Genomic DNA, 11,972 nt, shown 5'->3' on the forward strand with positions numbered 1-11,972 from the left:
GTGTTTATCTCATGGAAATATCTCATTCTACTGGGCATTTTTACCTGTAGATTATTATGAAAATGATTTCTTCATAAGCTGTAATGTCTAATTGATAATGATAATATTAGTTTAAATTGAGTTTTGATGATTGGAAATAAATACAAGGAATTGTCCCACAGCTGGGGCCTGAGTTTCACCTAAGGTGCTGCATAGATCACAGTTCAGATTAATGATTAAGGAAAACAGTTGAGTCCCAGGAGCCAGGCTGGCTCAAATCCTTTTCATCTTGATGTTGAAAGATGCATTCACAGGTTTTAGTGTGCATCATACCTGAAACAAAGCCTTAGAACGACCTCAGGTTAGATTAAGATATTTTGATAATAGCTTTGGGGTTAGGGATAAAAAAACAAAAACAAAAACAAAGCATTCTAGTTATTACTAGCTGACATACTTTGCTTTTGAGGATTGGTTGGTGATCAAAGATGGTTATTAATTTCATGTACCCATTTTTTCCCTCAATCTTCTGATATAAACAAAAACTATTAATGAGTGGGTATGCACCCTAAAGATTTAAAGTAGAGCTGACTGATTGTTTTTCATGTATAAAAGTTTAGGTTTGTGATTCCTTTAAGTTTTCTTTTAAAATAACCTTTCGGGTTTTGGATTTAGCTCAGTAGTAGAGCGCTTGCCTAGCAAGCACAAGACCCTGGGTTCGATCCTCAGCTTCCAAAAAATAAATAACCTTTCAAGATAAATAATTAAATGATTGGTCCTTTCTTTGTAACTGCAAAACATACCCTGCCAGTAAAGGAACTGGCTGAGAAGGATACCTTGCTTGCCTGCACTCTGTTAATCTATAACAACAAGTTGCTTGAGTATGAATATACATGGGATCTTGGGATAATTTGTTTTTTACCTGTAATATGTACAATGTTTAATCATGTAAGGAATATGGAAAACATGATGCTTTTTACTTGTCTTCATTGAAATCATTCACTTGAAAAATATAATGTAGTCACACTGTAATTTTTATATTGCCTGAGAGATTTTGCTGTGGTATATAAACTGAAAGGGAAAGAATAAAGGTACAATTAGAAAGAAAACACCAAGAATGACAGAATTAGAAAGAAAACATTAAGAGAGTCAGAAAGAAAACATCAAGAGAGACAGAAGGGACATTTCTGGATAGAGATAAGAAAAGAGAATATAGAACACAGAATAAAGCTTACAAAAGAAGGAAACCATCAAAATAGTGTGTCTTTTCCCTTACACCCTCGGATAAAAAAGTTGTAGCACAGTGCTGTGGAACAATCCTTTTCTACACTATGAATTTGTATTGCTCTCACTGGTTAATAAAAAGCTGACAGGCCAGTAGCTGGGCAGGGAATTAGGCAGGAAAGCCAAACTGAGAATGATGGGAAGAAGGGTGAAGTTGGGAAAGATGCCAGCCAGCTGCCCAGGAAGCAAACATACTAGAAGACAGGTAAAGTCATGTGCCACATGGCAATATATAGATTAATAGAAATGGGTTAATTTAAATGTAGAAGTTAGCTAGTAATAAGCCTGAGCTATTGGCCAAGCATTTAAAATTCATATTCAGCCTCTGAGTCAGTTATTTGGGACCGGGTGGTTGAGACAGGAAATGTCCATTTACAGTATGATGACCCATGGATTCTGTTCCATCTCTGAGCTACTAGAGGCTGGTCCCCCAGGCAGCAGAATAAATGTTTGTGTTAATGTTCATAGATTGCTGCTACTTTCAGTCATCATCAAATAAGCCTCATTTTTCCCCCTAGTGGACAGAAGTTACTACAGAAACTCATAATTTGTCAAAGCACTAAGGTCAAGTTAATCTGAAGTGTGGTATCTGATGAAACTTGCACGGAAAACGTACTCTAGGTATGACTTAGTTGAATTTCATTCTTTTGAACTAATCATCTGTGGAAACCCACAACTGACTCAGTTTCCCAATTTGAATCTGAAGTCTATTCTGAATCAATAGAATTCAAGCTTGCTTGCTCCAGGGCTGTGAGAAAGTCCTGATTAGCTCACAGAGTCTCCTTGAAGGGCTGTAAGAAAGTTCTGATTAGCCTACAGGAAGGAACACACTATCTAGCTAGATGCAGGTTGCTGATGCCAGCCAGAGGTACATCGAGATAGAAAATGAAACTGCCTGCTCCTTGATGCAAGGCAGGATAGACAGTGGTTGAATGCCTGTGCTGTGCATTGTTACCTCTGTCCTTCAAAACTGTATATAAAGTTGTCTGTGAAATAAACTCAGGGCTGTCCAGCATTGACTGGCAGATCTCTTGACTCTTTTCTGTCTTCTTCATTATGTCTACAATCCGCACACCTCTACCCAGCTACACAGCTGACTATTGGCAGTCTCCAACAATCATCAAAGTTACATTGCCTCCTAAATGTAGAAAAACATAAAGTAAATAAAATTTACTAATTATACTCACTGTGGACTCTCCCTTCACTGCCCTGGCCAGCGGGGTTTCAACGGGGGTGACCCACCTGTGGGAGTGAATGAAAGACAGAGGACACAAGAGACGACAGCAAGACAGTATTCTGATGAAGCCGCCAATCTTTATTTTTCTCCACATGGCTTATATAGCATAAGAGGGGAAGGGGCAGGAAGGAGGGAAGGGAAAGGGACATGGAAGGTGTGCAGAACATGGGAGATGTGCAGGTCGTGCAACTGCAAGAAGTCGGCTAAGGTCACTGGTCAGGGGCCATTTGTTCTGTTGCTAGGCTACCTGACCATGGAATGCTCTTTACCTTCGGTTGCCATGGCACCTGACTGTGGAATGTTCTTATCTTTGGGAGCCTCCGGTTAGCAAACAGGTGTTACTGCTCTGGGGAAGGGCAGTGGGCTTATGACTTGTTCTCTGGCTTAGCTAGTACTTTCCATGGTTCATGTTTGGTTCCTGAAATCTTGGTTCCTAACACTTCACATTGTTCCAAATAAGGAAAGCCATAGGAAACTCCCGATTGTGAAACCACTGGAGATGGATCATTATAGTACTATTACCAAGTTATATATATGTAATTCAACAATGATGTGTTCTAATTATGCCTATATACCAAAATACTTAATTTGCTAATTCTTTAAGGGCAAGACTTGTGATATAGATGTTTATCTAGACTAGCTAGTGTGTAAATGGTGCCTCTTTCAGTTGTCCAGACAGAAACTTCATAAAGATCTTCTCAAAATTCAGATTGGACAATTTTTTTTAAAGAGTACAGGTTAGACAGGAAGGGAAAACTTCTATGCTGCCTAATGAAAATTAGTTCTTGCTGGGCGGTGGTGGTGCATGCCTGTAATCCCAGCACTTGGGAGGCAGAGGCAGGTGGATCTCTGTGAGTTCGAGGCCAGCCTGGTCTACAGAGCTAGCCCAGGACAGGCTCCAAAGCTACAGAGAAACCTGTCTCAAAAAACAAAAACAAAAACAAAAAAACAAAAGGAACAAAAAAAAAAGAAGAAAGAAAGAAAGAAAGAAAGAAAGAAAGAAAGAAAGGAAGGAAATTAGTTGCATCCAAGGGGATGCAACATTCTTTAATTAATTCACACAGGCATGCAGGCAAGATCTTGAAGTATAGGCTTAAGCTAGCCTGGAACCCATTATATATTCTAGCTGCTTTGAATATATATGTGGCAATCCTCTTGATTCAGCCTCCCAACTTCTGGGATTATAGGCATGACCCACCACACTCATCTGAAGACAATGTCTGTAAGGCAGATACTTAGGCAATTATAGGGCATGGTGCTGCCTGCACCGGGCCTTTGGTAGTCTGTTTCAAGTCAATTTACTGTTCCATGTCATAATGTCTAAAGCAATGCTAGCTTAGTTTTATAAGAGCTATTTTTCTTTTTGGCATGATGATGGTGATGAGAACTGAGGAGAAAGATCGTTCACTTGACTCTTTGCAGATGACTTCATGATTAATAAGTGAGAGATACACCTAGAGGGGCAGGCTCCTATAAAAATTTACCTTCAAAATATCTTTTATTTAATTTTATGGGATCTGTGGAGGATATCCACAGGCACTCCTGTCCATAATCTTGATTGTTTAAACGTGTTTTATGACCAGAAACTGAGCATGCTTAGAAAATGGCCACACCCATGTGAAAATATGTGGAGGCTCCCTCAATAGAATCCACATAATTCCTTTGTTGAAGGGGAATTTTGGAAATGACTCCTGCACTCTTCTCACCTGTTGCAGGTATAGGATTTCTAGTCATGCCCCCATGACAGTACATGCGCTGGTGAGATGTTTACTCATTTATGGGGCCTTATAGCCCACATAATCTGTGTGCTGCTGCATGATTATGTAATTTGGACATAGTGTGATCTGTAATCTATGTGTATACATGGTGTAGCTACATAAGCCCATATGTGCACGCATGGGTCCATAAAAGGTGGATCCCACATACCCTCCCTCCTCTCCTGTACAAGTCTTTCAGTAGGCCTAAGCACATTTCTTTCTGTCCCTTCTCCTAATAAACTCTTATAGTGGGTTTTGTTGTTCCTTGTGACTTTTCTTGAATAGTAAATACCGCCAGGTAATAACTAACAGCAGGTAATAAATCTTTTCCTATTCTTTTATATTTTAGCTGGGCTTTTTTTTGGCTTTGAACTAACCTAGATGCAAACATATTTAGTAAGTCTGATGACTGAAAAGTATTGTGAAGGTAGAGATCACAAGAGTTGCATGTAATAAAGAATGGATGAAAGAAAACAAGGCTATTTATACAGCACTGCAGTTTTAGAATCATCCTTCTGTTGTTTTTAGTCATGTATATACAATCCCAGCTTTTTTGTAGGTTGCTTAGCTGTCCCAGAAGCAGCACAAGGCTTGATAAACGTTTTGGTTTTGGTTACTGCAGAGGTTTTAGGTATAACTTCCATGTGGCAACAGATTCCAGGGCCATTTACATGTGCCCAAACCATAAAACTCTGGCATTTGTTATTTCTATTGTATTTTTAAAACAAAGAGGAAATAAGGTATTTGGTGAAATTTTTCTCAAATGTTGCTAGGTCCTAACGGCTCCCTCAGGGGAGGGGGTGAGAAAGCTAGGCATCACCAACACAGATACCAGGAGTCAGGTAAAAGGTAAACAGCAGACTTCTTTATTCAATAATGGGGAAAGCCTTAAAAACCTTATATATCCTATTCCCAGGCTGTGTGCCAATCTGGTGACAGTGCATGGTCATCCCTCATTGGCTGGGCACAATCAGGAGCTCTGACAGCAATCTGGTGACATTGCGTGGTTGACCCTCATTGGCTAGGCATGATCAGAAGCTCTGGACAGCACCCCAATCTGATGACATTTTGTGGTCATCCCTCATTGGCTGGGCACAATCAGGAGCTCTGACAGTGCCTGTTGCTAGGCCCTCAGGCAGACTCCAGATTGGCTCATGAGGAAGTACGTTATGTGTATGCCTTGGCAACTGGTTTGAGCCAATTTCCTTGACCCTATGGGTCTGTTCTACGACACACAAATGTCAATCTACGTTCTTTCTATGAGAACATGTATTAGCAACAGAGGTTCATGACTAGTAAATTCTCATTTAACAAGAGAAAACAAATGACACAGTTAAAACATTAATTCCAATAAATATTTAATAGAGACCAAAGAAATAGCTCAGTAGTATAGAGCACTTGTAGCTCTTGCAGTGGGCCCACATTTGATTCCAAACACCCACATGGTAGAATACAACAATCTGTAACTCCCATTCCAAGGGATCTGATGCCCTGTTATAACCTCCACAGGCACCAGCATGCAGTTGGTGCACAAATACACACACACACACACACACACACACACACACACACACACAAACACATATACACATAGGCAGTCAAAACACAATTTTTAAGAAGAACATTTAGCCAGGAATCTACAAGGACAACCCCAGATTATACTAGTAGCAATAGTGGAGAGAGTGCCTGAACTGACTTACCCTAGTAATTAGATTGGTGAATGTAGTTAGAGTTTTCCTGCCTGGCCCACAGTCAGGACAAACTCTCTTACCCGACAGTCCCATAGTTGTTCTTTAGAAGTAAGTTCCTTTTTTAATCTATCTTTTTATCTTATTATATTTATATCGTATTCCCTTTTTTTTTTTAGAAAGAGATCGCATTTATAATCAACCTGTTTTAAAGAAAAATACTGGTTTTTCTCTGTCCCACACCAGAGGGCTCTTTTGATTTGGGACATAAAAATCTCTTAACCTTTTCTTTTAGCAATATGTCTGGGTTTAGAGAAGGAGTGAGCTAATTTCATCTCCAAAGCCAGCTTGATAATTTTGGGAATGTGGGCGTAGTTTTTCTTGTTACTTCCTGTTGGAGGGGGGTGCTGTATCTTATGGGGATACAAAGAAAATTTTAGGATTATAGAGTAGTCCATTAGGCTGAACCTCTGAGCCAGTTGCCTTGAAACCATTCTGGATGTTGGATCATTTGGGCCATGGTGTCATCTGAGACCTTTCAGGTGGTCTTGGCTGATCAAACCTGATGTATCTTAATCTGGAACAAATCCATAGCCTCTGGCTTTCTGTGGAAACAAAAGCAGAGACTCTTTTCTAAAGCAACATATCCTTATATCCAAATTTTGAAGTCAAGGTACCTTTAAAATTTACATATTTGTTTAACTGAACATCTTTTACGATCAAATCTTTTTTTTTAGTTAAAAATCCCAAAGACAACATAAACCAGATTCTCTGTGTAATATCCATCTTTGTAAGCCTGAAATGCCGTTGTGGCTGTTGGCTCCGTCCACCTCAGCTTCCCAACATGGCGGTGGTACAGTTTACTGCCAGCTCTGGGTCTGGAGCTATGTGTACCATCAACAATCAGAAGCAGTTCTATCAAAGCAGTGCATAGCCCAGAAATCTTTTTTTTTTTTTTTAAACTAGCAAAGGCTAAATCCATCATGCAGCAGAGTAAAGTGCCGCTTGTAGACTCCTCATTCCCGCCACATTGCAGGTCAGACGCACACACCAGGAACCCGCCATAGTAGCTCAAACCCGCCAGCCACTGCCATAGTAGCTCAAACCGGCTGGCTGCTGCTAACTTGAGAGAGACAATTAGGAAGCTGTTTTTAGCTCCGTCTTAGAATCTTTTTTCTTAGGTTTTAGGTGGAAATGCTTGCCCCACGTTGGGCGCCATTTGTAGTTAGAGTTTTCCTGTCTGGCCCAGTCAGGACAAATCTCTCTTACCCGCCAGTCCCATAGTCGCTCAGACCCAACCAAGAAAGCACATAGAAACTTACATTGTTTAGAAACTGTATGGCCGAGGCAGGCGTCTTGTTATCTACTTCTTTTATCTTAAATTAACCCATTTCTGTTAGTCTATACTTTGCCACATGGCTTGTGGCTTACCGGTGTCTTTATATGTTGCTTCTCATGGCGGCGGCTGGCGATGTCTCTCTCCAGTCTTCTACTTCCCAGAATTCTCTTCTCTCTTGTCCCACCTATACTTCCTGCCTGGCCACTGGCCAATCAGAATTTTATTTACACAGAGCCATATCCACAGCAGGTGAATGCCGTAACTGTCATCATAGAGCCTTCATCCAGTAACTGATGGAAGCAGATGCAGAGATCTACAACCAAGCACCAGGCTGAGCCCTGGGAACCCAGTTGAAGAGAGGGAAGAGGGACTATATGAGCAAGAGGAGTCAAGGTCATGATGGGGAAGTCTTCAGAGATAACTGAACCAAGCTCATGGGAACTCATGAACTTTAGACTGACAGCTGTGGAACCTGCATGGGACTAGACTAGACCCTCTGCATATGGGACACAGCTGTGTAGCTGGGTCTGTCTGAGGAGCCCCTGGCAGTGGGATCAGGATCCATCCCTGGTGCATGAGCTGGCTTTCTGGAGCCCATTACCTATGATCAGACACCTTGATCACCATGCAGGGGGAAGGGGTTTGGTCTAGCCTCAACTGAATGTACCAGACTTTGCTGACTCTCCATGGGAGGCCTGGAGGGGATGGGGGTGGATCAGGGGGAGGAGGTTAGGAGGGAGCAAGAGGCGGGATAAAAGGGGAATCTGTGGTTGGTATGAAAAACAAATAAAAAAATTTAAATAAAAAATTATTAAAAAACCAAAACATTTAGTCAGGCTGGAGACATGGCTCAGAAGTTAAGAGCACTGGCTGCTCCTCCAGAGGTCCAGAGTTCAATTCCCAGACATGGCTCAGAAGTTAAGAGCACTGGCTGCTCCTCCAGAGGTCCAGAGTTCAATTCCCAGAAACCACATGGTAGCTCACAACCATCTACAATGAGATCTGGTGCCCTCTTCTGGCCTGCAGGCACAATACCGTATACATAATAAAATAAATAAATAAATAAATAAATAAATAAATAAATAAATAAATAAATAAAAAAAATCTTTTAAAAAAAGAATGTTTAGTAAAGGGTTTATTTACAGATATGTGTTCAGAATTCAACACACCAGTGATGAGCACGTACTCAGGGAAATTATCACCCTTAAGTCTGAAAAGTAAGAAGGCATGTTGTTAGCTGAAAGCTAGAGTGTTTCAGCAACATAAGAAAGACTGCTAGCTACACAGAAGTACCAAAACAAAGGCCCAACACAAAGAACCAGGAATGGGACAGATCTCACTTAGTGGTGCCTATGGTTCAAATCTAAGAAGAAGTCCCAGGATATCCATCTCTAGAAGATAGATTCTGAGTTGCTAGACAGAGGTAGAGGGCAATCAGCACAGAACCAGTACCACATACATTTCCTGGTCTTCAGTTGCTCTACATGCAGCTCACCAGAGTTCAAGAACAGGTTACTGACCCAGATGATGCAGTCATAGTTAAACTATTATCATTTAAATGTTATTGAACTTCTAAGAGCCTAGAAGCTTAAAATATGTGATAAGTGCTTTGGTCCTAAATAGTCAATTTATTAAAAAAATCTTAAAACATTTTTATATTTGCCCACAGAGCCTCTATTCCCAGAACTGCTCTCCTATTCAAATTAATTATAAATTTACACTCTGCATTACTTCATGCCCCTTCATCTTCTAACTTATATATCTCTGACCAGCTAACATGCTGCCACTCTTTGTTCCTGTGTATTATCTCTTTCTTTTTAGGTGTTTTAAAATAGTTCAGTTGATGTCTGGTTTTCACCAGTGTGGTGTGCATAACTGAGATTTTCCATGTACTTCAGCCTTGGGTTTGTTGAGCATCCTGTGGGGTTCGCTTTTTTTTTTTTTTATCCTGCTTAGAACATTTTCAGCTCTTCCTCAAATAATCTTTAAGTTTTTGAGATACAGACACTATCCTCCTGTCCTATCTGACAAAGGGCTAAGATTACCTGGCTGACAACACTTTTCCCCTCATTTGGCAGTACAGGCAACTGAACCAGTGTCTCACTCATGCCAGGTAAATGCTACATCAACTGATTTATATACCAGCCTTCAAATGCATTTTTGTTTGTTTGCTTTCTCTTTTTGTATATCACTGGAATAATTGTCACTTATCAAGTTCACTTATTTTCAATGTTTAAACTGCTCTTAATTCTACCAAGCATTAAAAAAACTTCAGTAATGTTTTGAGCCCTATTAGTCCCATTTGAATCTTTAGAAAGTTTTATATATAGACCAGGCTGGCCTCAAACTCAGAAATCCTCCAGCCTCTGTATTCCAAGTTTTGGGACTAAAGGCATGTACCACCATGCCCAGCATTTTCTTGAGTATTTGAATGCCAGATGATTTTTTTTTTTTTTATGTCAGACACTGTGGACCAGTAGCTTTAAAGTAGGAATAATTAGCTCTAATACTGAAACGACCATCTGCTACATGCTGCCCATACTTTCCAAGTTGTTTCACCTCTGACTGGTAGGAACCTATTTCCAGCCTTCAATGAGCCACTAACCTACTGCTTTACATCCTGTGCTTTCTATTCTGGCATCAGGATATTTCCTTTATCAGACAGATGTGCAAACTTTGATTAAGCCAAAGGACTCAAGGGAAATCCTTCAGATTTCTGACGCCCCACCACTTCAAAGTTCTACCTCCTCTAGGACTTTCCTTGGAAAGTATAGATACTGTGAGCTCACCCAAAGTCAAGCCTGTCTTTTTAGTTCAGTATAATTTAGTTTGGTTCTATTCCTGAACACCTGGAAATTGTTACCAGGCAGTAAGCTGGGTAATAAGGTTCACCTCCATTTGCCTGTCTATAATGGGGACTACTAACCTGTGTTTATTTTATGTCCACATCATTGTTACTGAATAGATGGACTCAACTTAAGTGCCTGAACAGAACACGAATAGAAAAAGCAAATGTGTTATGTATACACAGGAGTATTATTCATCCACCAAAGAGAATTTCTGTCACTTTTAGCAATATAGATAGAATCCAAGGAACTTATATGAAATGAAATAAGACCAACAATGAAAGATAAACATTGCATACAGATATTAAACACTAATAATGATTTTAAAGGAGAAAATAAATGTTATTACTAGAACTTTGGGAGGATTTGGAAAGAGAGTGGGTAGAGATAGTTAATGAGTCCAGGTGTGCCGCTTCCAATAACAGCACAGCAATGTAACAGCATAAAACAAAACCAAGTATTCAAAAATAGCTAATAGAAGCCAGGCATGGTGGTACATACCTTTAATCCAGCACTCAGGAGATAGAGGCAGACATTATCAGTGTGAGTTCAAAGCCAGTCTAGACTACATAGAGAGTTCCAGGCCAGACAATGATACATAGTGAGACCTTTGTCTCAACAACAACCCAAAGTTAATGGAGAGGATTTTGAACATTATGTATGTGTACTGAAATGCCATACTATACCCCACAAATACATAAATCTTCTAGATGGCAATTAAAATCTTAAAGTAAAAATATTTCACATATATTTACAGTTTCTAGTTGTTTAAGACAAGAGAGTCGCTGGGCGGTGGTGGCGCACACCTGTAATCCCAGCACTCGAGAGACAGAGGCAAGTGGATCTCTGTGAGTTCAAGGCCAGCCTGGTCTACAGAGTTAGTCCAGGACAGGCTCCAAAGCTACAGAGAAACCCTGTCTCTCGAAAAACAAAACAAAACAAAACAAAACAAAACAAAACAAAACAACCACAAAAAACCAAATCCTTAAAAAAAGAAAAAAAAGAAAAAGACAAGAGAGTTCATCTGGTCCATTACTTCTCCACAGCAGAAACCAGATGTGTTTACAAACATCTGTTTAAAAGAGACTACTTTTGCTGGGCAGTAGTGCTGCACACCTTCAATCTGAGCACTTGGGGAGCAGAGACAGGTGAATCTCTGTGAGTTTGGGGCCAGAGTATACAGAGTGAGGTCCAGGACAGCCAAGGCTACACAGAGAAACCCTGTCTTCAAAAACCAAAACCAATCAACCAACCAACCAACCAACCAACCAAACAAACAAACAAAGACTACTTTTTGTAGTGATTTATATATAATGAACACAACTTCCTCACAAAATCACTTGAGTAGAATCACACTAATTACACTCTTAAAATCATCAGTTTGAACTTATTCAGGGGATCCTTTTGTTAGAATTCTTTAGTGGTCAATGGGTTGTCCTTTTCAGATGAAATCTTTGGCTCACTTGCTATAGTAGCTTTTCTCCTGTTTAATACTTGTGACTTCTCACTGAAAGCTCCAGTGCTATTTCTAGCAGTACTGAAAACATTGTTACCTTGACAACTTATCCAACAGGCAATAAGTTGTGTCTTCTGGGAAAACTACTTTTCATATTGTCTGTGTCTACAAAAAGTCTCTTTTCCGAATTCTTTCTAGTGATTCCCAACTCCCAAAGTTTTTTTTTTCATGATGGTTTTGATAGGAGATTCTTCTATGTATTCTTAAGAAGCATTAAGAGGACATCTGATAGCATCTATCCAAGTTCCTTGCATTTTTTTTTTCAGAGCTGAGGACCTAACCCAGGGCCTTGCGCTTGCTAGGCAAGCACTCTACCAACCCTAGTTCCT

The sequence above is a fragment of the Onychomys torridus genome, chromosome 22 (assembly GCF_903995425.1).
Source record: "Onychomys torridus chromosome 22, mOncTor1.1, whole genome shotgun sequence".
Taxonomy (NCBI): Eukaryota; Metazoa; Chordata; class Mammalia; order Rodentia; family Cricetidae; genus Onychomys; species Onychomys torridus.